The 26,921-nt window shown below is 49.1% G+C and overlaps 1 protein-coding gene and 1 long non-coding RNA gene across 3 annotated transcripts in view; one reads left to right on the top strand and one right to left on the bottom strand.

Moving 5' to 3' along the window:
• The window catches only part of KLHL29 (kelch like family member 29), a 305,682-nt gene that overhangs the window by 68,327 nt on the left and 210,434 nt on the right, over window positions 1-26,921 (top strand). Inside the window, exon 2 of the mRNA XM_072770938.1 lies at window positions 15,029-15,136. The gene's annotated coding sequence lies outside the window, so the exon portion shown is untranslated. The remainder of the gene's footprint in view (window positions 1-15,028; window positions 15,137-26,921) is intronic.
• LOC140601657 (uncharacterized) lies at window positions 19,532-25,074 on the bottom strand. Of its 2 annotated transcripts, none has more exons than XR_012004649.1 (3): window positions 24,938-25,074; window positions 24,259-24,313; window positions 19,532-19,737 (listed from the first exon to the last, which is right to left on the bottom strand). It is a non-coding gene; the product is annotated as an uncharacterized lncRNA (long non-coding RNA). The 2 variants fall into 2 exon arrangements; XR_012004650.1 differs by having other exon boundaries at window positions 24,891-25,053.

The following is a 26,921-nucleotide window of genomic DNA, read 5'->3' as shown; positions in this document are numbered from 1 at the left end:
AGATTTGTGTCTCAGGAAGATCATTCTGGTGGCAGATGAGAACAACCAAAAATCACTAACCTTTATTGAGAATATACTATGTGCGTCAGGCACGTTTCTGCATACTTTATTGAATTACCTTATTTGATCTTCCAACAACTCTCTGGAGGAAGTGCTCTTGTTATCCCATTTTACAGCTGAGGAGACAGAGGCAGAGAAGTCATGAAGCTTGCTCAGCACCAGAGAACTAGTCAGTGGAGGAGCCAGGATAGACCCAGCAAGCATGAGATGTGGTTCTTCCCATCTCCCCTTGGAATCTGGAACCAGACTTGAGCATCCGCAGGGTCTCAATTCATAATTCATGTGCTCCGGTGCTTTCTGCAGCTGCTCCAGGAATCCCACGCCTGCAGCTCTGAGGAGTGTGGCCTTGGGCTAGCCGGCTTAATCCTTCCTGATTAGGAGTTCTCATGTCGCTGTTAATTTTTAGGCACTTTGTGGCTGAAATGCCCCATCGAAAGACAAACACTAGAGAGAAGTGTGCTTCTGGGAACTCAGAATTGTTCTCTGCTGCCTGGGATTTTCAGAGGACCCCAGGAACCTCTGTAACTGCTTCAGCAGGACACCACACCCATTGTCAGATGCACCCTTCCTCCTCTTATCTTTGCTGCAGGGGGAAGAAGTGGGTCTGCATAAGTGATAAAATTTAAAGCATGTCTCAGCACCCAAAGCTTCATCACAAGCCAGTGTAGATCTGGCTTCCTCACCTTCTAGTAACAGCAGCCGCTCCTTCTATCAGGATGAGTAGTCCAGTGGGCAGCCTTGGCCCAGCACCAACAGGCGTGAAGAGCGGGATCCCAGGGATTGGAAGTGGAAGGGACTGCTCCAGGCTAGAGGGGAGAAGAGATTTTGCCGCTGGGGGAGGCCGAGGGTGATGGACAGAGTTAGGACTAGAGGATCGCTCCTGCCTGGCACCTTATGGTTTCCTCCCGTTTGAAAAGACCAGACGTACCTTTTCATATTTAGATAGGCTTTTCAATAAATGTGTCTTCATTTTTTTTTTTCTTTTTAAGGCAGTTGGTAGGTTCTGGGAGAGCTTTGGAAATGCAAACTGGTCTGTGATCCAGAAGGAAAGCCTCCTGAAGAGAACGCAAACACTGCAGTGCTCTAGATTAACCCACTACAGGTAGATTCTTTGAGGTTAGCCCCAAATTACTCCCTCCGGCCAGATGAAGAGCCTTAGGCCGAACCACTGCTGCATGGCGTATCCATGGGAGAAGCCATGGTCAGATGTCTAGATTTTCTTACACATTTCACTTTGTCATTTAAAGATTCCTTGGTAGGACAGAGAGTTCTCTGGGCTTCAGTTTTCGCATCTGTACAATGAAGGAATTGTTGAATTAAAGATTGTCTAGTGTGGCTTTGATTTGTAGATTAAATTGGGCCTTTGCCAGGATGGTGACCACCTCTCTACAGCGCCAAGAAAACTAACTTCCCACCCAAATATAAAATATTCCCCCACTTTCCCAAAGAAAAGGTCTCTGAAAAAACCTTTTCAGCCACACTGAATATATGAATTTTGGGGAATATAGATGCACATATCTATAGTATTACACACTGACATGGAGTATATTGTTGTAGTACAGATAACTTATCATTTACTTAAAATATGTAATTAATTGCCTTAGTTACACATCTTTAGAATTAGAACATCTATAGCATGCTAACTTTAAAAAACGACTTTTTTCACTGATAGATTTCACGAATCATCATTCAGGCCTGTCGCGTGCAGTTTCAACTCCAGTGGGTGTTTCGTTCCCAGTGTACTCTTTATCACTAGAGCAGCTTTGTTTGTTAAGTAGGCTCCATGCCCAACATGGGGCTTGAACTCATGACCTTAAGATCAAGAGTCAAAAAAAAAAAAACAAAAAAAGATGATCAAGAGTCACGTGCCCTACGGACTGAGCCTGCCAGGCACCCCACTAGAATAGCTTTTTTGAGTCCCCTGACAGTTTTCCAGAGGTCGCAATTCTTACTTCCATCCAAGTTTTCAGGAGAAGCCACTTTTGAATCTGGGAATTGCACCTTCCTTTAAAATTGTGTCCCAAGCCACCAGACCCAATTCCTATCAGGTGTAACCATTGTTGTGCCGTTTCCATTTGCCTCACAGGTGCATGTTCATGATTTCTTGCAGCATTTAGCTGTTGTCAGGCATCTTTTTAAAGTGACCTTTTAGTCTTATTTACAACAATATCCAAATCCTAAAAATATGAAGTCATAATCCCAAGAACAACTACACATCTGTTTTTGCTAAATTAGGCAAGAGAGTGCACTGTGAGATACCTTTTTATGGATAAAGAATTTATCAGTCAATCTATTGGGTATATTGAAGAGAAGGCAATCTCCTTTTTCGGATAATGAGAGATGAAGGGAAAAATGATCATGTATCTGAGCATAAACAAACATTTTATAACTTGCCAAATTCTCCTTTAAAACTTATCCACTAAAATAAATAAATAAATAAATAAATAAATAAATAAATAAATAAATATAAAAATAAAAATAAAAATAAAAATAAAAATAAAAATAAAAATAAAACCTATCCGCTTAGTACATCGTACCTACGGGCACTCTTCATGGCTGCTCAGCAGAGAGGTCTCGGCTGGAGCCAGATCACAGAGGATGGTGCTGGGGCTGCTCAGCCCACTAAGAACTCTGACCACCATCTTTTCCCACTTTCCAAGCACCAGGAACCACAAGCACCTTCCGGCCACCTTTCTGCCAACCTGCTGCTGGGCTTTTGTGTCTTTTAATGAGCATAGAGTCGTTTGGAAATATGCACTGTGCTCCACAAAAGGAAATAGTAATATAATCAGAAATGATTATATTCCAGCACTTCAGCACTATTGCTACTATTAATGTCCATTATCACTATATTACCTGAAATGTGTTTAACAGTTACAGCTACCAATCAAGGTGCCTGTCCTGGAAAATGTGTATTCTTTCCGCCTGGATCACACTATGTATTGTGCTGTTACTGTTTTAAATTTTTTTTTCAGATAATTGGAACCTGCTACTTCATACTTTGAAAAGTAATGTAGCAGGCGAAGCCCTGAGAGTTGCAGAGCCTGTGCCTCCATCAGGGAAATAATGCAATTTCCACCCAAAATGATTATAATATTATTCAGTGATTACATGGGAGGGGGGGTAGTCTGTTTTTGTTAGACTTTTGAAAGTGGCAAATTGAATTCCATCCAAGTAATCAGAGCTTATAAGGTTCCAACATAGTGTGTTTGCACACGTTGGAAGTTCATTTTCCCAGGGTCCTCCCCAACTATGCGCCCCCAGTGCTTTTGCTGACCACTTAGGGCAGACCTGAAATGCCAGGGGGTTAATTCTCTGGCAGCCTCTCTCGGCCTAGGACAAAGGGGGGGTCAGTGCAAAATGCTCCAGCTGCATTTGCACACACCATGGAGTGTGAGGGATGCCTCTGAGACCTGCCCCTCTCTGTCCCCCAGAGGTTCGCAGTGAGATTGGCCTGGGTGCCCACAGCAGTGGTCTGCTCATTTAGGACCATCTGTGTTGGCTTTCTTCACTTACCTGTGTCATTTCCCACTTGCCAAGCTCTCTGAAATCACTACCCAAAGAAATCAGTTGCCTCAAATCCTTATCTGGGTCCTGCTCCACAGGGAGAGGCATACCTGGCCTCCATGCATTTTCTTCCCATTTTAAGGGCACCCAGGGGCTGCTCTGGATCCCACTGTCCTATAATCCATTTCACAGAGGATTCTTGGCAGCACCCAGAAGTCTTGCTGTGTGAAGGCATCCTTATCCTGAAAAACAAAAAATCTTAACTTTTTTTTTTTTGGTTGTGAAGGTGATGAGTATAATTGATTTCTCCTACCTCTTCTCTTAATTATTATTACCCCATTCAAGGAAGACAAGATGACTTAATCCGGGTTGTATTTAAAATGCCCATAATCAAAGTCCTCATTCTGAACATGTTCTCTGTGTGCTTTTAGATAATTTATGTATAATTTTCATAGATTTGTCAACAGCAGCCCTTCCTCATCTAAACAGGCTGCTTGTAGACAGATCACTTAATTTACTCCTCAGTGTTATTTTTCATACATGGTTGCTGCACGGCCGACAGCAGATGATCCTGCTACAGACACGTTTGACATGGCATGTGCTGTGAGCATGAGCAAACTCAAGGTCTCCTACTGTGGCAAGCAGTGTGTGTCTCCCTGTAATGCCAGAAGCGGGGGAGGGGTCCCGGAGAGCATGCAACAGAGCAGATGCTGAGGCTGCAGTCCCTGGCAGGACTGAGGTTTAGAAGAGAGCCTCCCCTTACCTGCGGTAACAGAGGCTGCCCCGGCCCTTCCCCAGCCTGGGTGGGGGTCACCTGCTGACACTTTCTGGCTCCTGCCTCTCTCTCGTGGTCCGTGAGGGCAGGCTGCAGGTGTGGGGGTGGCTGAATCACCCTGCTGGTCTCCATGCTGACTCTGCAGGTTCTCTCACCCTTTAGAACCTAGAGTACACCCTGACATAGAGCCTTCCTGCAGCCTGGGGCCTCCCTCCGCTGATCACCTTCAGTCCCAGGAGTGTTATTAACTTGGCCCTTAGCATCCGCAGCCTTGTGACATCCTGTAATTCTGCATATGGCTGCGTGACCGGGTAGATGCCAACTCTGCCAGCTTCTAGCTGACCTGAGCATCTGTCTGGGAGGCGATGGTGCTGCAGCCACATCCTCACTTTGGAGGATGGGGTACCTAGACGAGGCCAAGAGTGCACACTCTGGGGTGAGTGGGCAGGAGTACAGAAACCCTTCCCTTCAAAGACTAAGTGAGTGCTGATGGATTATTTGTGTCACTTTCGTCTGCTGGGGTAACAGCAAGCAAGTGCATTGTGTTCCAACGGAAGAATGTTCTCTAGACGCGGTAGTCTTCACCATGCCAGCTTGTGACAGAGTGAACCACATCAACTTCTAAATTTTCTCAATGGAGTGTGATGTGTGTAATGTGTAATAAAATATAAATAAGCCTTTAAGAAGCATCTATGTGTTTCTTTTTATCAACCTTTAGATGCGTTCAAGCCAACTACAATTTTATATGAATTCTAGATGATATGTAGTATTTTTATTTGCTACTTCATTGCTAAATGTTTCATATAAAACTGAAGAGGGAAAAAAAAATACACAGTCCCACATATAAAAGAAGAAGCAGATGGCTAAATGTGACCGTGGGAGAGAAGCAGTGAATGGAGTGCTCAGAATGGAGGCTCCCCACTCCTGGGTGCAGCCCGAGATGGAGTGGAGGGAGATTCGTGTATGTGGTTACCTGTGCTCGTTAGCCATTTGCTCCCACTGTGTTTTAAATAGGCCATTAGTATTCAGAAGAATCTACAGGTATCTTTGTTATGGCTTTTTTTTAATCTTTTAAATGTACATATAAATGAGTATGTATTATTTATAGATGTCTTTGGATTTAGAAACATCGAGCTTGAAAAGTAATGCAGCAAGGAATATTTGATTTACTGCTCGCTGGAGAGGAGAGAGGAAGACGGGGGCTTTCTGCAGGAAGGAAGACTGGGTTTGATAAGTTGTTTAACCTTTTTAGGGGACTTTCCTGGAATCTTCACGTCCAGTTAAACCGCAGAGAGATGAGGGGGGGGGAGAAAGAGACCAGCGGGGGAATTAGGAAGCCAGCACTGCCATCATCCTGCCCCTCCTGCTGATCAGCTGTGTGACCTTGAGCTTGTCACTCACCCACTCTTGCCTTTGGTTTCTTGCCTCTATCTGGATATCAAGCCGTACCAGGCCGCAGCTCAGCGATTCCGTGCATTTGTATCGACTGTTCTGGGCTCTGGCCTGGCTCCTCGGTTGCTGGTTGAGATCGCAGATGTGCCGTGAGGTTGGTGAGCAATGGCTCCATGGTTTTTTTTTGGTTTTTGTTTTTTTTTTTTCAGATGGAACGTGAAGCCATGGTGCGATCAAGCCACTTGCCTGCACACGTTGGTAGAGATCAGGAAAACAGAATTAGCTCCTAATTCTATTTTCAGTTCCTAGGCTGTTTCTATATTGGCCAAGAAAAGCAGAGAACTTAGAGAAATTCCTGGTAATGACTGCTTTCTGCCTGGGTACGGAGAAACATGCCTGTCTATGGTTTATTTTTAAATGGATAACTCATCATATCTGGGTAAAAAGTACTGTAATCTCCAAAGGCTTTTCTTTCACAATTTTTTTTCTCTGAGAGTATAGAAACAGCCTCAGATCTACTCAAATAAAACAGCTTTTTACTGGGCAAGGAAGCAGTGGTTTTCAGATGTTGGCCCTGTAGGCTTGGGTTCAGAACAGAGGTGGAAAGAGGGAATAGGAGCCTTAGCGGCATCTTCCCTCAGGCCTGGAGTCTAGTTTACCAATCGCTGGGCAGGGAAGCAGGGGAGAGGCTGAAGCTGCCCCCTCAGAGGACATTCAGGGTCATAGCTGGAGGAGACAAGGAATGGCAGCTGACCAGTGTCAGATGGCCAGGGCTCCTGTACCCGTGGTCAGCCCACTGCTTTGACTACCTCCCAAGGAAGATCCCTGCCTGTGCATTTGTCCCTGCATGCTCACTTCTGTGGAGAGTTCCTGAGAGAAAGCATCACCTCGGGTGATTCCCAGCCCTCCCCATGGCACTGTAGGTATTTTAGGCGCACCTCCTGTGTGCTTCAGTTAGCAGGTATGGCTAAATAATGGTTAGAGCCACCCGTTATGTGTGCCATGGGCTATGCTGAGTGCCTTTCCTACATGCTCCTGACCACACACAGGCCTAGCCAGCCCCAGAACCCATGCAACAGGGAATAGGATGTAAATCCAGAAGGAAGCTCCAACCATGCCATTCAGGCCATGGGGATTCAGACTTGGGAGAAGGGGTTGTCTCATCTCTCTGCATCTCCCAGAACTGACCAGAAACACACTGAGTCTAAAAGCCCAACATGTTTTACTCTGTGAAGTCACTTTTGCCTATTGCTTCTTTCTAAAGCTGTGGGCAGGGAGTGTCAAGGGGGCAGGGGATGCTGTGGGACCACTGTGTGCTCGCTAGCAAGTGTCCGCCAGACTGGCTCCTTCCAGACCCTGGCAGTGAGCAGATGCCACATCCAGTGAATGGGTTTGGTGATTACTTCCCCGGTCACCACAACTCTCTCCTGCCCCCTGGCATGGATGGCTGTGGCCCAGATAGAGGACTTGGGTGTTTTCTGCTGTGGTTGACTACTTGAGGGCTTAAGGTACAGTCAACGGCTCCCAAAGAACTAAAACAAACAACTCCAGGGCCAATGACAAGGAAGGCGGCAGGCCTCAGACAAGAAGCTAGAACAGGAAAGTTGGAAAGAAAGAGGGAATCCCTTGGGCAGCCCAGGTGGCTCAGCAGTTTAGCACCTGCCTTTGGTCCAGGCCGTGATCCTGGAGACACGGGATCGAGTCCCACATCAGGCTCCCTGCATGGAGACTGCTTCTCCCTCCGCCTGTGTCTCTGCCTCTCTCTCTCTCTGTGTGTCTCTCATGAACAAATGAATAAAATCTTTTAAAAAAGAAAAGAAAGAGGGAATCTCTACTCTCTCGGGCTCTGCTATGTGGTCCAGACTTGAAGTGGTCTCTTCCCTGAGTGTGAGTTCCTCCATGGTTGATGCTAAGATGGGGTCCACCCTGTGGAGCTGGGATGAACATGACTGGGACCGTAGAGCCTACTGGAGATAGCTGGGGAGCCAACTCATCTGGCCACGCACTACTTCCTCTGTGCACTGCTACCACCCACCAGTTGGCCTACTGTTCTGTGTTACTCCAAGATTCTAGACAATTCTTATTGAAATGTTACAGCCTCACAGGAGTGTTAGGGAGAACCCAGAGGAGAGACTTGCTCACATGGAGTCAGAGTTTTAAGTGGCACAGCTCCACTGAGGCCAACATGGTGGAGGTGAGCCTCTCTACATGCTCCACTGCACATGGAGACCTGGCAGGTGCTGGAAAGGAGGGTACTGCATGTCTCTCAACAGCAGGAAGGAGAGGGGAACCCATTCACACTGCGGTCCAGCTTGGCAGTATCGGCAGCTGGCCTCCCTGTCAGTGAATTAGAGATGCGGATGCCTGTCCTGCCTCTCCCAGGGTCCGTGTGGCGGTCTAATGAAGGAGAGAAGATGCACAAGCACTCCAAAGAGCCCACAGCACCAGGCGAATGTGAAGCGTCATCATGAAAAGCTTAAATTTATGGGTCTGAAGGAGAAGCAACATCTGGGAAGGAATTATTGCAATTTAAAGGGAGGATGCAGGCCTGTTTATAAGAATGAAATCTGGAAGCAATGTCTGATTTTTTTTTTATTTTTAGCTGGTTTGTATTCCCGTCATGAAACCATGGTGTGAACCTCCAGATGTGTGAAGCAAAATTGTAGAAAATGAGTTGAGTCTGGTAGGCACTTTCCTTCCTTCAACAGAGCCTTACTGAGCATCTACTACGTGCCAGGTGCTATACACGCCACCATGGGCAAGTCAGGCTGTTGGGTCCCCTGGTACCTCCACCCCGGTCCTCACTTAGTGGTCTTCAGAAAATGCAAAGGTCATGCCAGTTCCAGTTCCATTGATCAGGAAATCTGTATTAACTGGAGGAGGGTCTGCGTGCCGGCACCGAGTGGTGGGGCCGAGTTAGGGGATTCCTAGTTAATGCAAGTGCTGAAGGGCCTGCTGGGTGACAAGACGACAGGGTGGGGTGTAGGGGAGGGGGTTGATTTCAATTTTATTTTCTGAACTGTTCCAGTCGCATGTCTGGCAGAGCACTGATGTGACATAATTTAGGATCCGATCAGTCTATGGGCACCCCCTCTTCCTTCTCTGCCCATTCTCCTTGCCCAGACCAGTCAAGGGGGACCTGGAGACGGGCTGTCAAGAAATTTCATTGGGTGATGCACATGCTTGATATTTGCCAGCAGTTTCCTTAAGAGTATCTGTACTGTAAAGAGAAGTCTTCAGTAGGAGAAGGGGTGAAGGCAGGTGGGAGGAGATTCAGGGAGGAGAGCAGGTGTGTGGCCAGGGAAGGAGGGGGGCGGGGGCGGTGCTGGGGGCTGGTGGCCCAGGCAGTGGAGGCTGGACAGTGTGGAACATGGGAAGAATCAGAATTTGCCTGGGTATCCCGGGGCCCCTGCCATGGAGGGATTTGGGGCAGGAATGCTATGACTATTCTGGGGTTGAGCACAATCCCTGTGGCGGCAGCCCGGCCACTTGGGGGCTGTTGCTGTGATCCTGGTGAGAGGCGGGGAGGCCTGGCAGCTCAGCAGTAGTGGAGATCAGAGAGATCAGGTGACCTGAAGACACATCGTTAAGGACAATGCTGTGGGGAAGGGGAACAGGCGGGGAGCAAGAGAGAGGAGGAACAACTGGGATTTTTAAGGCAGAGGAGGTGGCAGTGCTGGATCCTGACATATAAGTCTAGAAGTGGCAGGTCTGGAGAAAGTCAGTTAATGCAAGGGCTAGGGAGGAGGAGGGAGGAGGTTGTAAATCGATTCCAGGAGTGAAGGACGGCATAAACACTCGCGGATACTATAATGGCTCATCCCCCCCTGCAGCTCCACCCTCCCAGACAAAATCATACTCCTTAGAGTTGAATGTCTAAGAAAGACATTAGAAAGAACTTAAATAGAATTGAATTGAATTTTTTTCTTGGTGGGGGGAGTGATAATAATAATTAAAGAGAAAAGGTTGAGAAACACTGAGTTCAGAGTAAATGGAGAATCCGGTAAGCTACCTTAGTGCTGACTGGTTTTGTGGTAGGCGTGTGGGAGCCAGTCTGTGGCTTCTGTGTTGTGAGAGGGGGTCACCTGGGAACCTGAGCATCACCAGGGCATGAGGGGCTGCGGAGAAGTGGGTGAGGGGCAGCAGCCGAATTGGGTCATAGGGTTGGTTTGGGCTCACCAGGACCAGACTGGAGTGAGGATACCCCCTGCTGCCTGTCCTTTTATCCAGCCCAGGGGTGGTGACTGCAGAGTGAACTCAGGACAGCTCTAATCTTACCACCGATTGGGGCCCCTGGGATGAGGCAGTTGAAGAATTTGGAACAAAGCATGGGATGGAAGGCACACATCAAGAGTTCCAATTCTGGCTTGGAATCTCCCTTACATACTTGCCATGTAACTTGAGGCAGTTCTTATTTTCTGTCTATAAAATGGGAATCCTAATAGTAATCAGCTCATTTACTTTTCTGAGCAAAAGTAAATCAGAAAATGTGAATGAGCGAGGTTTTGTAAACTTGAGGCATTTTGAAAATTTCATGATTCCATCTTAGTCTCTGAAGATCCTGTCTTTCTTTGAAGAGCACATGCCCACACAAAGGCTGGCCAGGCGGTGCATTCCGGCATTGAGAATAAGTAATGGGTCTCATCAGTGGCCGGTTCTGGCTCCTTAATGGAAAGAGGAAACCTCTGCATTGTGTTGGGTGGGTTCTTGCAAGACACTCCATCTCTGCGTGTCCATTCTCTTCTGTAAAAGCAGAGCCTTCCGGATCCCTCAGCCCATGAACTGTCGCCAACCTGATGGATAAACCTTGTGAGAGTGTTTATTTCGGGGTTGGCAAGATGCCTGCAGGCTTTGGTGAACCCATGGTTGATGTTATTAATGGATGGGTTGTTTTTTCCCTCTTCTTAAGAGAATGTGAATGAGAGTTCCCCTTACAGGATACATTCAGAGCAGGCCTGTAACCCCCGTGCCAGGGGTGCTCCAGGGTCCTGAGCCTGGACTGACAGGAAGGTGGGTGTGGGAGCTGGGTTTTTTTTTTTTTTTCCATAGTTTGCAGCCTCTAGTTGTTTTGCTTTTTCCTTCCAAAGAAGAAAGAATCCTGGCTTCCCAGTTGGCTGAGGGCTGGTAGCTGCCCAGGCGCTGGAGCAATAATTGGGTAGCCTGGTCAAGACCCAAGCAGGGCCAGTCTCTGATCCTGCATCAAATGGGAGACTCCCTAATTGGCTTATCCTCTCTTAAGGGCAGTTTCTCTCCAAAAATTGGTATCTTTTATAGGGAAGGAAAAAAATCCTGGGGCCTTTATTTGTAATTCTCTTGGCTATCAATTTGGTTCATGTCAGGAGCCATCTTTATTTATAGGCTTAGAGTGAGAAGGGTCTCAAACATTTTTGGGGGGTTGATTTTAAAGATCTCGCATCATTCTGCAGTTATTTGACCCAAAGACCCCATTGGAGGGTCTCTCATATTGGCCTTTATGCCCTGCCAAACTCAATTAGCATCTCTTAAGTGCCTGGACAAAGTGGGGACATGTAAGACCCTTTTCACAGGCATTGACTTACTACCCACTGTATTTTTTAAACGAAAGGTAAAAGTCCCTCATCCCTTGGCTTTTTAATTTTATTTTCCTTAACCCTGGAAGCTGGCCTTTAATGATGAAATTAGTGGAAGAGAAAGGGGTCAGTTTGATCATAGATGTCAAAGTCAAACCCACAGATAGTGCCTTCACCTCAACCTGGAGATGGAAAACCATACCTGTCTCCCTGTCTCCCTCCCAGGAGGGTTCATTCTTGAACCCCTTTCCCCCAGGCCACAGTCTTTGGAAAATTAAAGTTTTCCTATGTTTACATGGGAACAAAATTATTACTAGGAATCAGTTTCTAGTAATTTATTTTAAAAGCACTTCGACCGCCATACATCTCGTTAGAGTAGAATGTGCTTAGGTGCATGGATGTAGCTTGTAGGCCTCCTAAAAAGACAAGCTAACAAATTAGAGGGTCTGGTCTTTGGCACCATGTGATGGGTGCTGTGGGCCAGAAATTCAAATATTAAGATAATGTCTGTTCTCCGGATGCCCAGGATTTGACTGCAAGGAATAGAGGTGGGGTGTATAGAAGAGCAAGAGGAAATAAGTGAAATCACTGAGACATGAACTACTGCCAAATAGGAGCTGAGAAGAGCTAGAAACCCCTGGAGGGAGGAGTTTCTGGTTGGGGTGCGCCCAGATGTCAGCCAGGAGGTGCTCCTTGCCCTGGGCGGTGGAGTAGGTGGTGGAAGTGCGGAGGCAGTGACCTTGCTGCTGCTGCTGCTGCTGCTAATTATGCATCAGTTTCTCTAGTTCCAAGAGTGAGAAAGGAAGGCATTGAATGCCTTGGCCTGTGTCACAAAACTAAGGGGCAGTGTTAGGCTTCCATCTGATCCCTGATTCCAAAGCCCTGCTCTCGACTGCCTCTGAGAACATACCCTCTAGGGTCTTTTTTTTTTTTTTTTTTTACCCTCTAGGGTCTTAACGGGAAACTGGCACACTGAAATGTGTGTTGGGAAGAGAGCTGGTGGACAGGGCTGTTCATAATAATGAGATGCGGGTGCAGAGACCCCGCCAGGGCCGACCCCAGCCCTCAATGGGGTAGGGCAGTTTCCAGCTGAAAGCCGGGGCACAGAGAGGATGTTCTGTGAAGCCCGCAGTGGAGGGTTACAGCCAGCCCGTGAAGTGACTGCAAAGAGGCAGACAAGTAGGGGAATAAACACCCAACCCCACGCCAGTCTCCAGTCTCCCGCTGGGGTCCACACTGCCTGCACCTAACTAGGAATCACAGGGTCTCCAAGCTCCGATGATGCCTTCCATGCAGATCAAGTGAGCCCCCCTGGGGACAGACAGCGTGGAAAGCAGACATGGGGAGTACACCCAGCACAACCTGTAATGTCTAATGCATCAGCTCCCATCACCTTCATAAGCATGTTAGGGAAAAGTCGCAGAGAACTCGGCCTTGCGTGCAGTGCAGTGTATTCTTGTTCAAGACTTTGTTTCAGTTACCTCTTCTAAAAGTGGCCTCTGGGGACACAAAGGAGGGAAGACAAGGCTGTGGTTATCAGAAGATGCTAGGCATCCCTGGTGGCTCATCCCCCCTCCACTGCCCCTCTGGGCCCCGGTCTGACCTATGCCCTGTTCATCTAGCACAGCCTGGAGAACGGAGCCACCTGGTTTAAGGGATGGTGAGCAGATGAAGTTGACAGAGCTGGGAGTCTGTCTCAAGAGAATGAGAGCTCCTTCTAAAGTTGGGTGGCCATGGGAAGCCTAAGTGGCTCAGTGGTTGAGCATCTGCCTTCAGCTCAGGTCGTGATCCAGGAGTCCAGGGATCGAGTCCCACATCAGGCTTCCTGCATGGAGCCTGCTTCTCCCTCTGCCTGTGTCTCTACCTCTCTATGTGTCTCCCATGAAGAAATAAATTATTTTAAAAAAATAAAAAATAAAAAAAAATAAAGCTGGGTGGCCAGAATCTTGGACTCTCAATTAGTAGCCTTTCCAGTGGCCTACAAGGCCTTAACACGATCTAGATGCTCACCGCTCCAGCTGAATGGCCTACTAGACTCTCCCCATCCAGCCACAGTGGGCTTCTTGCTGGGCTAGAAGCACGAGAGGTATGCACCCCCCTCCTTCTCACACCCCAGGACACTTGCACTGGCTCTTCTCTTTGCTGAGCGCTCAACCCCTGATGCCCACATGGCCCACTCCCTCATCGACTTCCCATGAGCTCATATGTCATATCTCTTACCCAGACCACCTTCTTTAAACTGATACTTCTCTTCTGTTCTGTCTTCTTTGATGCATAGCACTGCCTACCTTTTAATATACCATACAATTTGTACTTCCTTCTTAAGCTTATTGTTGATTCTGTGTTTTCCCCCAGTAGAAGATGAGCTCCATTAGGTCAGGGATTTTTTTTTTCCTTCTCCTTTGTTCACTTATGTATCCTCAGTGCCTAGAACATTGCCTGACACACAGGAGGCGCTCAATAAATATTTAGGGAATGAATGAATGAATAAAATTCTCAAGGATCTAAAAACAATCTGACTGCTGTCTCCCAGGCTTTTCTCTTCACCAACACATATCTGCCAAGGATCTTTCCCAGAAATACATCGATCGTTTATTATCACCAGTACTGTCAATACTTCGTGGCCAAAGCAATTGATTTATCCGTGTGCTTCACATAGGCTTGGTAGAGGAAATGTACTCACGACTTTGGCTCTGTGTCAAAATTAAATGGTGACCTTGGCTTACTTTGCTTCCCCACAGAGGTTATTTCTTAATCGTAAAGGGAACACTCTCTCCTTGGGAAAAATAATATTTTTGCCACCTTCAGCTTGAAAATGGCTATTTGATATGGCTCACGTGTGTTTCTGTCAGTGGCAGCTGGAAAAGCTTGGGTTGAAAGAGGCTCGGAGAAAGACCCGTTGCGTTGTTGGGAGAGAAGCTCGTTGCAAGGTGGAATTAGTTTACAATAACTTATTTACCTGTCCAAATCCCTCATATCACATTAAAGCTTTCCCCTACTATCCCGGACTCTGGAGTGCTAAGAGGAAACAGAAAAATCAATTGATAATGATATATTCAGTTTAGAAAAATATATCGATTCCCAGGTAATGACAGCCGTGCATTTTTGCAGTGGAGGATGCCATTTCTTGTCGTGAAGATGGCTTTCACATATATTACATTTGAAAGAGGGAACTGGGAATAGCCCTGCCTCACCATAATAGATAGGCTCTTTCTACTAGGTTTTAAATCTATATTAAAAAAAAAATTGTTTCCAGGGAACCCATCCTTTGCCTCCTCAAGGTCTCCTTGCCCATTATCTAAAAGAAGTAATGATTTGTTTTTGTAAATCTAGAATTTGTGTCCTGTTCTCTTTTCAGCATTAGATTAAAGACTTAAATTTCTCATTTTTCCCGTCTCTGGAGTTCCTGGGTTTGAATCAAATGGAAGGCAATGCCATTATTCTCCCTTATCCACGGTTAATGGCTGTGATGTGGGGATTAGGGCTTTGTGTGTTTGGGAGACAAGGGAGAGACATCGAGGGTCTGCGCCACGGGGTTCTCTGCTGCCCGCTTGGCCCCCTTGTCTGGGGGTGCCCGTGGCAGCATTTGGGCACGCCCCGTGGGAGATGGTCCACACTCAGAAACTCAGCACAGGGACAGGCTTCCACTTAGGGTGGGGACTAAGATACTGGAACTCTAAAAAGACTTCTGCAGAAGATGATAGCTTTTCCCACATCACCCCCACCTTTCTCCTTCTCTTTCTAGACCGCCTGGCCTCCTGGTGATGCTCACGCTGTGCTAAGTGTTGGTGGCCATCGAGGTTTTTGCATCCTGGGGACGAATCCTGAGCTGGCCAGAGACGGACATCGAAAGGTAAGACTCTGCTCAGCTCGCTTGCAAATAAGAAAGGCAACAAACCCGGGCACTGCCAGAGGGAGTATAGCTGGTCCTCTCAGCCCTTTGGTCAGGGGGATTTTTACACGATGTGGGATTAGCACCTAGCAAAGCCACCGAGCCCCAATCCTTCAGGAATCAATCTACGAGCAGGATGGCAGCTCTTCTGGCTCCCCAAGGGACTGGGGGGGTGCAGAGATCTGGGGGCAGCCAGCAGCTGGGTGACCATTAATCTCCTCAAGACCTGAATTACTTCTTTGGTTATTTAACTTTTCTTGTTATTAAAGTAGTAGTATTCAATATCAGTAAAAGACTATTTGTTTATTGTAAAAATATTTTAAAAGGTAGCACCTAAAATTATATAAATTACTTATAGTCATAATCCCAAGAAATAACCATTTTAGTGTCCCTTTCCAGACTTTCTTTCTATACATGTACATAAAGTGTATGCACATATGTATATACACATGCACACGTACATGGGATCACACTGTATGTACTGCTTAGTGATGCGTTCTTTTGACTTTACAATAGTCACATGTACATTTTTTACCTCAGTAAATACAGATCTGTAGCATTTTTAGACTCTTCATATCATCTGGATATAATAATCTACACAATTTACTTAACCAGTGCCCTAATGGTGGGCATTTAGTATATTTTTAAATTTCACTCCTACAAATAAAAACACAACAAACATTTATCTTTGCATAGTGATTTGGTAATTTTCATGGATTAGATTTATAGAGGTCTGGCCTAAACTTTTGATTCAGGATTTTCAAACCTAGATTGTAAAAACCAGGTAGCCAGGAGAGTTGGGAGGAACGTGGCTTAAAGGGCACAAAATCTGATGAAAAGATCGATAAGATTGCTTGAGCACCCACCCAGCAGGCCAGAACTGCATGTGCAGAAGTAGGAGAGCCTGGAGATGGAGTTGCCAGCACCTGTTTGCTATTGCTCAAGGGACAGGAGGATAGACCTGGGATGAAGGCTGGAGGAGGGAAGCATGGGTGCTGGGGTTCAGGACACAAGGCTCAGCTGGCCCAGCCTAGCATGTCTTGATGGCACTTGATGCTTTAGAAGTCCATGGGCCAGAGTCATCTCTGTGTAGCACATTGTGCCTGGTGCTGGGTGAGCACAAGCCATAGCAGCCCCAGGTGTCCTTAGACACCACACCCTGGTGCCCTCTGGCCAGGAACTTCATGGCCTCTACCCGGACCCCCTTGTGTGGTCTGAACTCCAGCTTTCTTCCGCATCAGGGGCCAGGGCAGCAGACTAGCAAATTTCCTGCCATGTCCAGGTTCCCTATGGACTCGGAAACAGCCAGGTTGGGGATGGTCCTCCACTCCCAGAGCCTTGGCTTACAGAAAAAACACTGCAGCTCTAGGATTCTGAATTGTAGGTAGCCATGGTTGTCAGCAAGAAGCAGGAGGAAGCTCCAGGCTGGGCCTGGATCAGCTGCCACAATGGAAGAAACATTCACTGGGCATCCAGCCTGCTGCCACTGTTCCCACCTAGCAGCCCAAGAGGGACAGCCAGTGGGGGCAGATGGGTTTCTGGCCTTGGGAGCTGGTAGGCTGTTGGCGTGCATTTCATGGCACCCCTGAGCCACTGAGCAGCTAGACAGCCATCCTGGTTAGTTGTCCCAGGCCCTAGGTAGCGTTTTGCTTCTGTGACTATCAGGTGAAAGGAGGGGAGTTGGAAAACTAGACAGATCTGGTGACAGTGGCATCTTGGATCTGGTGATGGTGGCATTTCTAGCTCCTAGAAGTGGAGGTGACTGTCTGAGACGAGAATAAGGAATGCTCTTCACAGAAGTCAGCTTTCCAAGGGTAAGCCTCCAAGTTTTAGGTGATGCGAGTGTGGCGGGAGTGAAAGGGATCTAGAGACCCAAGGGAATGGGTTCAACGGCCTTTATTTTAGGATCTTCTGTTCCTTCCCATTGACACAGAGTGGCACATGGCTCTTTATCCTGATCTTCAAGAAGCATATATTTTAGGGTGGGAGGGACCTTCATAGGATACCTGGTCGATCCACCGGTAGACTGGTGTCCCCACTGTGAACTCACATTAGTCTTCCCTACCACCTGGCCAGCTCCTGGAGGATGGGAATCACATCTGATTCATCTCCATATCCCCTTCCACCACCCCCACGCAGCACCTGCTGGGGCTCTCAGTGAATACATCACTGCTTGCACAGCCACAACTGCTCCTGGGAACACCGTAGCACGTGGCCCGCTGCCCGGGTGTGCTTTTCGCTTTTCCCTCACGTGCAGAGCTCCATTGATTCCCAAGAAGATAGGAAGTCTGCACAGCCCAGTCTGTCCCCTGGTGACCAGTGGAAGAAGCTATCACCTTCCTCTGGAAACTGGGCCAGATCGCTGGGCTGTGTGGATCCTGCTGCAAAACGGAGCCTGCTCCCGTGCAAAGCAGGGAAGGGTGCGCTGTGCTGGCCAGTGACCAAGAGTGTGGTGCTCACCCAGCGGGCAGGAGGGAAACCTGATCCCTGTCCTGCAGTGAGGGACTTGGGCAGGGGTGGAGCTCAGGGGAGGTAAAGCTCAAGACCTGGTTTGTGCAGGACCTAATGCTGAGCCAAGAATGACATTGACAGATGCCTAGACTTTGGAGGTGGTGAAGGGCAGACTTGGATCCCCATCAGTGCTGAGGAGCGCCCCTCTGCGGCCTCCCCTGTCTCGATCCCTGCCTCAGCACTCCTCAACCAGGCCCCTCGTCCCCCCTGCATGCCCTGCATCCTGAGAGGACATTGCAGATGTCTCCCCAAGCTGATGGGACTTGGAACTCCTCCATTAGAGAACACCGTGTGCCCTGCCCTGCCCTGGACTTGCGCGCTCACCACAGCTTCAGCTGGCAAAGCCAATCTGAAGGTGCCCTTGCTGACCACACCCTTCTCACTCCCTCACTCTCAACAGCCTTGCTTCATTCCCTCCCCCTTCTTCTCTTTCTCATCCCTCTGCCTTTGGCTTCCATGGCTCCCACCCAAAGACAGACCTATGGGCAGATGTTTCAGTGCTGCCTTCACCAACACATCCACTCTCTCCCCCACTTGTCCTTGTCCTCGCTTCCTCTCCCAGCACCACCCCAGGAACCTTCTGGGAAACTTCTGGGCACTCAGCCCGCCGAGGAGTCCGTGGAACCACACCAGCCACCCCAGCACAGATCCTTCCGCAGAGCCCCACCTTTGCCATCATACCCAAGACCTCTGGCCTGACCTCTCCACCTAAGTAAGGATCAGCAAGTGACCTCCCTGCTAGCTTCAAGGAGACCATGGGCCTCTCTCCCCCTTGGCTTGGTGGGCCATGTCCATCTTTGTGGCCACTCTAGCCCCTCTTCCTCCTCCTGCTGTGAGTAAGGGCATTGGAGCTGTAAGGTTTTCCTCAGCTTTCCTTCCTCTCAGCGGTCCCTCTACTCCCTCTGCTCCAGCTGTCTCTGGGGCTTCATTCTCAGGTGGCACCTCTCTCCTAAGGTCCCGACCACCTCCAGAGTCCTGAGAGTCAGTCACAACCTGTCTGATTTGCATCCCAGACTCAGCCTGGCTAACACAAAGCCGCCTCACCGCTAGGCAGCCTTTGGGGACCTTGGTACTCACTCCTCCCTGCGCTGCATTTCTCATCTTCCTTCCTGGACCACAACCTCCTTAAAGATAGGCACTGTCCTCTTGTCTCCACATTGTGAGATCAGACCATCTTAGTTCTAAGACGCAGCAGAAAGTAGCCACACAGACAGCAGATGGATAGGACCTTAGACCGGGAAGCAGCCACTGGGCTCTGGTCCCAACTCCAGCATTAACTGAGCAAAACTGCCCCATGGAGCTGCTGAGTCCATCCCCTCCGCATAGGCTGAGGGCAACCCCTGTCCTGCCTAACTCCCAGGAGAAGACTGGCAGGTCTTCCTGGGCCAGAAGTATCAGCTCTCTGTGAATGCTGGAATCACCCAGAGAGCTTTAAAACCTACAGATCCCTGGGTCCTATAGGACCCAGACTTCCTAATGTCATTGTTCTTCTGGGGATGGGTGTCCGTGTACTTTAGATCCTTTACACTGCTCTCAACTCCCAGGTGTTACCAAATTCCTGGACTCTGAGCCCTGAGGAATGGACATGGAAGTTATGGAGATTTAGCAAAACAAAGTTCCTGGGTGATATGTCATTAATGTACTCTTCACATACTCTAAAATCTACGCCCCCCTGCCCCGCTCCCTCCTTCCCTGATCAAACCATCCAAAAGCCGGGTACTTTGGCTGTCACATTGTCAACCCTGTTCATCTCACCCCACCCCCCGAATGCTTTCGCATGAACCCTACGGGCTCTTAGAAGATCTTCTTTTCCTATCGATCATACTGAGGTGCCCACATTCAGGATTCTGTGGCAGTTAATGTTTATCTTGTCACTGTGATCCCTTTGCTGGGCCCCTTGGGAGAAGTGCCTCTGATTTCAGCACCGACATACTCTTCTCGCCAGCCTTGTCATACTGCCTCATATTGAATCATGTTGTAACATCGGCTTCTTGTTTGCCTCTTCCAAGTCAAGACAGTGGCTCTCAACTCTGGCTGCATATTAAAATCACCTGGGGACATTTAAAAAATTCTGATATCCAGGCTAGATACACCAGATCAAAATCATTTAGATCAAAATCTCTCGGGATGGGACCCAGGCATTAGTATTTTGTGAGGCTCCCCCAGCAATTCCAGTGAGAGGCCACAGTCAAAAGCACCGCCCAGCCTCAAGGCAAATCTGTGACCCACCTGTAACACACATAGGGAACTTTCTAGATCTGGTTTCAGGGAGGCAGCAGTGCCTGTGCCATTTCCTGCTCTTATATTTGTCAGTCCCTGCCCTGCTTTGGACTGACCTCATCTTCTTACAGGCATCCCTGGAAGTTACCTTCCGTCCTTCCTGAAACCGGGTCAGGTGAAAACACAATAGAAAGCTTCCTGCTTGTCCCTGGCTGGGCCCTGGCACGGTTCCCATCCCCACTTCAGGCCTCTGAGGACAGAGGGTCAGAGACCCCTTTCCTGCCCATGGTGGCCGGGTCAGCACCCTCCCTTCTGGTAAATCCCACAACAGGGTCAATGCCCCCAGTTCTGTAGAGAGCTCTGCGAGGCCCCGGAAGAAAATCATCTGTGTGCTGGTTGGGAGGGGGGCAGAGAAGGGACTGACGGGGATGGCGTCACTGTGTCCAGAACAGTGGCTGGGCCGCCCTCTCGTCTGTTCTCGTCAGCCTCTGAGACTCAGCCCCTTGATGAACGACATGCTGAGGTCATGGGTCAAAGGCAAGAGATGTCCCCGGAGTGGAATCTTTCCCCATTCTGGAAGCAAAGTTGTTCAGGAACAGCAAATATCCAGAGCAGTTCCCGTTAGTTAACAGGGCTGGGGTGGAGCGCGCACACAGCAGTTCACTCTAGCTGCAAAACCTCATTTGGCACCTGGGCTAGAAATAGCTTATCTGCAAACCTCAGAGTTTATTTTTGTGGCCAAGTTTGATTTTCCAAGCGACCTGTCTTCTTCCTTACCTTGAATGCGCCCCAGTGGCTGGGGCTGCTGGGAACAGTTGTGAGTTTGTCCCCTACAGGAGGGCACCTGGCCCTGGGGGTGTCGAGACTGACCCAGCCTACACCTTACAAGCTTTGCTGTGTACTGTGAGCGCCCAGAGGGAGGCACGCCTAATTTGCACAGAATTTTAATTTGCGCAGAAATACCAAATAGGCTAGTAGTGGCCCTGCCACCAGAGCCCTGCTCAGGGAAAGCACCATGCATACATCTGTCCAGCGACCATGCAAGGATGCTCCTAAACTACTGGACTTCTGTCCCTTCTTGAAGATCTCATGTATGCACAGTCCACTCAAAAGAACTTTGAAGTTTTTGCCTTCAATCATAAATTGCTCTCTCTCTCTTTCCCTTTCTCTCTCTCTCTCTCTCTCTCTCTCTCGCTTGCGTGCGCACAGCATGACACTGCAGGAGTACTGGAGCTGTAGAGGAACAGCCTGTACGTGGTGAAACGGAGGGCATTTCAGCATTCATTCCTTTATCCCTTCAAGCACTTAGTAGCAACCACATTGCATATTGTTCTAGGGCCAGAGTCCAGAGAGGTCAGACAAAAGCCCTCTCCTCAAGCAGCTGGCAGCCCAGAGAGACCAGAGAGTGAATATATTCTTATAAGCAGATGTGATAAATGCAACGATAGGAATTGGTACTATGGAAGTGCTACGAAAGAACAATTCATTTCCTGAACAAATATTTCTTGAGCACCTACTATATGCCATGCATCATTCTAGGCAGTGACCATGCGAGACCAAATCCCTGACCCAGAGCTTCCATGTGAGTGGAGGAGAGTACTCAACTAACTTAGTTCGGTCAAAACTAACAGGCTGCCAAGAAGAGGTGGCTTTAAACTGGAAATGAAGTCTGTGTGTGTGTGTGTCTGTGTGTGTGTGTGTCTGTGTGTTTGTGTGTGTCTGTGTGCACGTGCGCATGTGCATGCACCGAAGGAATGTTCCAGGCAATGGCAACAGCTTGTGCAAAAGTCTCAAGATATAAAAAGACAAGAGAGCTCAGAGCCTAAGGACTAAGAGAGACCTGTGGGTTGGGAAATGCAGCAAGAAAGGTAACGAGGTCTTGGCCCTGGTGGCCACTGAATGCTGTGCTAAGCCTCTGAAAGTCACCCTCCCGGATAATGGAGACATAGCTGCAGGCTCATAGAGCCCTCTCACAGCCAAGCTCCCCATGCACTTTCTGACCCCAAAACAGAGACTTTCTGGCAGCCTGTGCTCTGGGCAACCACTGCCCCAACCCCAATTTGTTAGACCATCCAAGGCTTAGATTGTAGGACTTCTTTTATCTCCTCCCCTGACCTACTGCTTTTTGTTTGCAACACATTTTTACACAGTTCCTTCTCCTCGGTCATGAGGGAGACCTGAGGAGGTAGAAAGAGAGAAATTACTGTTGTCCTTTATTACACCAAGCAGCAAGCTGAAGCCCAGAGAGGGCCAGTGTCTTGCCCGAGCTCACTCAGCCAGTCAGAGCAGAAGGGGAACTGGAGTCCTTGTGCCCTGGTTCCTAATCCAGAGGCCCCTCCTGCCTTCATGTCAACTGCCGCTCCTTATACTGAAGCCTAAAGAGCTCTGAGCAAGTGTCAATGGTGTGCCAGCCTGTCTTCCACAAACATTAATTGAGCACCTATTATGTATCAAGCCAGCAATGGAATGATCATCCTCTGGGCCTCAGTATACTCCAGAAGCAACCCAGAAAGAAAACTGTCCTTCCTCCCATCCACCATGACCCAAGAGGCCTAAAGGCTACAGGTCAGCCAGACCTATGCTGTCACCCACCAGCACCAAGCTCCAGCACCACTTGAACAGGCAATAACATCACCATCACTGGCCAGAGACCACTCCACTGCCTCACTGGGTCCTCTCCTCCAGCCATTTGGAGGCACGCTATTTATAGCCGATACATATTTCCCTCTGACCTGTAAGTGAGCCAGGGGCTGAAAAACTAGGGGGCTTATGCCTCATTTGCAGAGCAACAGTTCGCTGGAGTAAGGCAGACGCAGCCTAGCAACCCTCATGGGTTGAGGGTTTTTTTTTTTATTATTAATATTTGTAGCAACTCATTTAGATAAAAGCATCTGGTTCATAAGAAAGCAACAACAACAAAAAATCATTTAAAGCGTATTTCTGATTTTACAAAGTAACCTAGTAACAGTGCAGGAGATAACAATTAACCCAGCCCCCCTTCTCCAGGTAGTCAGTCAGACAGGTGCTTTAAGTGGGGAATGAAAGTCCGACACAGAGAGGGTCTACCCAGGGTCTCTCAGATCAGCACTCACAGAACAGCACAACGCGGCCCCAGCCAGCCAGCCAGAGAGCCTCACCCTCCCATTAGCGTGTACAGGAGGCATCCTGCCTCTCCATCCCAGAATGAGCAGTATGATTATTTATTTAGCACCAGATCAGGGCTTTCTGAAATGCACTCAAAGTGCTCTGCTGTCTTGCTCAGGGGTACACTGAGCCGCACTTCTGGCTCTGTGAACCAGCTAAGGTAAATCAGGCCCCGCACCAGCTAACCAAGCTCACCTCCCGTGACACCCCCTCCCGCCCCCGCCACCGATGTGTACACACACACAGCCTCTGTTCCCATGCAAACAGACCCTCATGCTCCTAATAGACTCTACATGTGTGCATCACACCTCTAGGCACTCATCCTGCAAGCCTGAATATCCCGGAAAGGCCTCTCCCATCCCCACCCATCTCCTGGCAAAGAGCTCCCAGCCACCCACGCACAGGAATCTTCTCTCCTCGGATTTCCTGACGCTGTTACTCTCCCTGGCAGCCATTCCCTCGCTTCTTCTTGGGTCAGATGTGGTCCCTTCGCTGTCCAGTGTGCTCGACGCTCATCCCTCTACCACTGTGAGCTCTCAACATAGGGGTAGGGGGTGTAGGTGATCTCTGCACCTAATAAACACTGATGATAGAAAAAGCTACCTCACATGGTCTCTAGCTATGCTTATGTGCTCCTGAGTCCTTCAGTCACTCTGCCTCCTTTCCATCATGGGACCCTCAACACTTGACACCTGGCTCTTGTCTCTTCTGCCCTGGGAGACAGCTGGCAGTGCCCTGAGGACAAGGCCTCTATATTAGCCTCTGGGTCCCTCCCCAAAGCCTGGCACAAAGAAGGCCTCAAATGTATGGATGAGTGAGGGCCATTCAGCCTATCTCGCCTGTGAGCTCAAGGACCAGCCGCAGTTCACAGTGCCAACCTTAGAGGAGTGAGGGCAAGACACTGACCTTGTCCTTGCAAGGCCACACACCCCAGGCCAGAGCTCTCCTTCCTGCTGTTCCAGGCACAGTCCACACTCTACAATCCAGGAGGAAATAGGCCTCCCTGGGCCCTTCTGGGAAGCAGGGTCTCCATATGCCCAATTTCGCATTCAAGCCACATTTAGAAAGGTGTGTCCCGCATCCAAAGGAGCCTCACAGCCTTGCATTCATGCACTTGGGAAACATTTCTAGTAAGCAACATGGCATAATGGTTGAGCCCAGATGGTGGACCCAGACTGCCTGGTCCTGCTCCCAGCCCTGCCTCTTACCTGCTGTGCAACCTCCAGCATATTACTGAGCCTCCCTATGCTTCAGTTTCTACATCTGAAAAACAGGGATTAGAATAATACCTACATCATATGGTGGTTGTAAGGATTAAATGAGTTAACGTAACACAGCGCCTAGAATAGCACTTGCAGCATAGTCCTCTACAAACATTTGCTATTATTCTCAGGGGCTAGGACTCCAACTGAGTCATGAACTTAATTCATCCTCTCTTCAGGACCAAATGCACTTTCAAGGAAGGTACTGGTGTACCCACCCCTTGCCCCCACCCTTCCCCGTCAGTCATCCTGCAGTTCTGCATTGCTGAATGCAGCTAATCAGCAGAGGACTTCTGCTCCCAGGGAGGTGGCCCTCCTTAGCTCACAGGGACCCCCAAGCAGCTATAGAGCTACATCCTGATTCTCCGTGGACAACAGGGCATCCTGGGGCCCCTCCTGCTCACTTCGGGCGTGGGGGAGAGGGGATCTCTCAGCACCCATCACAGACTCATTTTCTTCCCCACCCCCATACCTGTGACCTCCTGAAGACAGGCCCTAACCTTGTGTTAGGCCTGCCCCAGCAGTCTATACCCAGACAGCGGAGAAATGATCACCAGAAACACTGGGGCTTGACCCACCCCAGGCTGCCACTGGCTGGCTCTGGGACCTGGAAGCATGTCCTCACCCATCCTTGGATCTCAGTTTCCTTATCTGTATCATGAGGGATTGGAGTTATGATGGATTCCCAAGGGCCAGTCAAACTCTGTCCCCCTGAGTGATGCTAGGGATGTGGCCACATGGGGGCTTCTGGGACTACACCACAATTAGCATTGTGGCTTCAGAAGGTATGTCAGCATGTCCTTGGGGCAGCTGTCATTAACAATTATGAAGTCATTATCTGGTAAATAATTCATAACCCGAGAGATGGGATAAGCCGCCAATAAACAATAATCCATTTAGAAGGAGGCTTGGCAAGGGCTAGTGCTGCCAGGATGGTGTGGATCCATCCCTGCCTCCGGTATCAGCACAGCCCATAGCTAGAGCCTCTACAGCCCTCCTCCCTTCTCACCCTTGACCAAAGGCATCACCCTTCCTCCAGGCTCAGGCAGGAGTTGGTTTCTAGAGTAACAATATTGAGTGATGACCAAGTGCCAAGGACTATGCTGAACAACTGGCATACAGCTTCTCCTTGAATCCTCCCAAGTGCCCTGTGCACATGGGTGTGGTCACTGTCCCCCTTTGCAGGGCAGCATGCTGAGGTTCAGGGGAATTCACATTTTACCCAAAGTCTGAGCCAAGATCTGAAAGCGCTGGGCTGGGATTCAGGTCCTCTTGGCGTGAGAGCTCTCCCTCTTGGCCAGTATGGCCACTCTAACCACCTGTGACCCTCGACCTCCCGTCATTCGTCTGGCCTTTGTCTCCATGTGACCTATGCCCTCCCAGGTGAACTGGGAGTCCTAGGAGCTTATGTTCCCCTCTCCAGTCTTTCTCACCAAGGATAGGGCCTTGGAGGTGTTTCATAGGGTTTCAGATGACACTCACTGGGCTGGCTGCCTGGTTAATGGTGCGGGCAGGCTTGGCAGCCAATCCAAGGGCGCTTGAGAAGGGGAGCAGGAGGGCATGTTTTCAGGACACCCATCTTCTCACAGGCCTGGTGCACTTTTTCCCTGTCAGGAAGACATTGCATCCTTCTGGCCACACTCCCACAGAGAACTCTTATCTTGTGGAAGGAGCTTTTTGCCTGGATGAAGTAAACCTATGCCGTGTGGTTGGTCTTTAAGACTAGGTTGGCTTCTTCTAGGTAGAGGCACATCATCAGTACCTGTACAGTGAGCTCCCTAAGGCCTGGTCGTGAAAGGTCTTAGTTACACTTCTCAGTCTACCGGAGCTCCTCTGAGTTGGGAGCTTCAAGGAGCAGGGTGGAGTTACTGAATGCTAGGCCCTGTAGTTGTCACACATCTGGAATGTTGCACAAACCTCCAGGGCCAGGCCGCGTGGTAGAGGAAGCCACAGTGGTTCCCAGGCATGCAAATTTCTCAATAATTGTGGTGGCCAGCCCAAGGAGCCTTCTGACCGCTCCTACTGTGGACAGTGGGGTGGTTAAGACTGGTAGATACAAAGGCCAGGAGAAGGGGTCACCTTGCTACGTCCTAGAACAGCTTGAAACAACTAGAACCTTCCCATCTCTGTTGGATGGAATATCCTCAGGGGAGGTGCTGGTCCTGTCCTGAGTTCCTTTGCTTCCAGAAATGGGGAAAGATTCCACTCCAGGGACACCTCTTGCCTTTGACCCATGACCTCAGCATGTCGTTCATCAAGGGGCTGAGTCTCACAGGCTGACGAGAGCAGACAAGGGCGGCCCAGCCACTGTTCTGGACACAGTGACACCATCCCCGTCAGTCCCTTCTCTGCCCCCCTCCCAACCAGCACACAGATGATTTTCTTCCAGGGCCTCGCAGAGCTCTCTACAGAACTGGGAGCATTGACCCTGTTGTGGGATTTACCAGAAGGGAGGGCGCTGACCCGGCCACCATGGGCGGGAAAGGGGTCTCTGACCCTCTGTCCTCAGAGGCCTGAAGTGGGGATGGGAACCATGCCAGGGCCCAGCCAGGGACAAGCAGGAAGCTTTCTATTGTGTTTTCACCTGACCCGGTTTCAGGAAGGACGGA

This window comes from Canis lupus, chromosome 12 (genome assembly GCF_048164855.1).
Source record: "Canis lupus baileyi chromosome 12, mCanLup2.hap1, whole genome shotgun sequence".
Lineage (NCBI taxonomy): Eukaryota > Metazoa > Chordata > Mammalia > Carnivora > Canidae > Canis > Canis lupus.
This window is presented reverse-complemented; position numbering and strand designations above follow the sequence as displayed.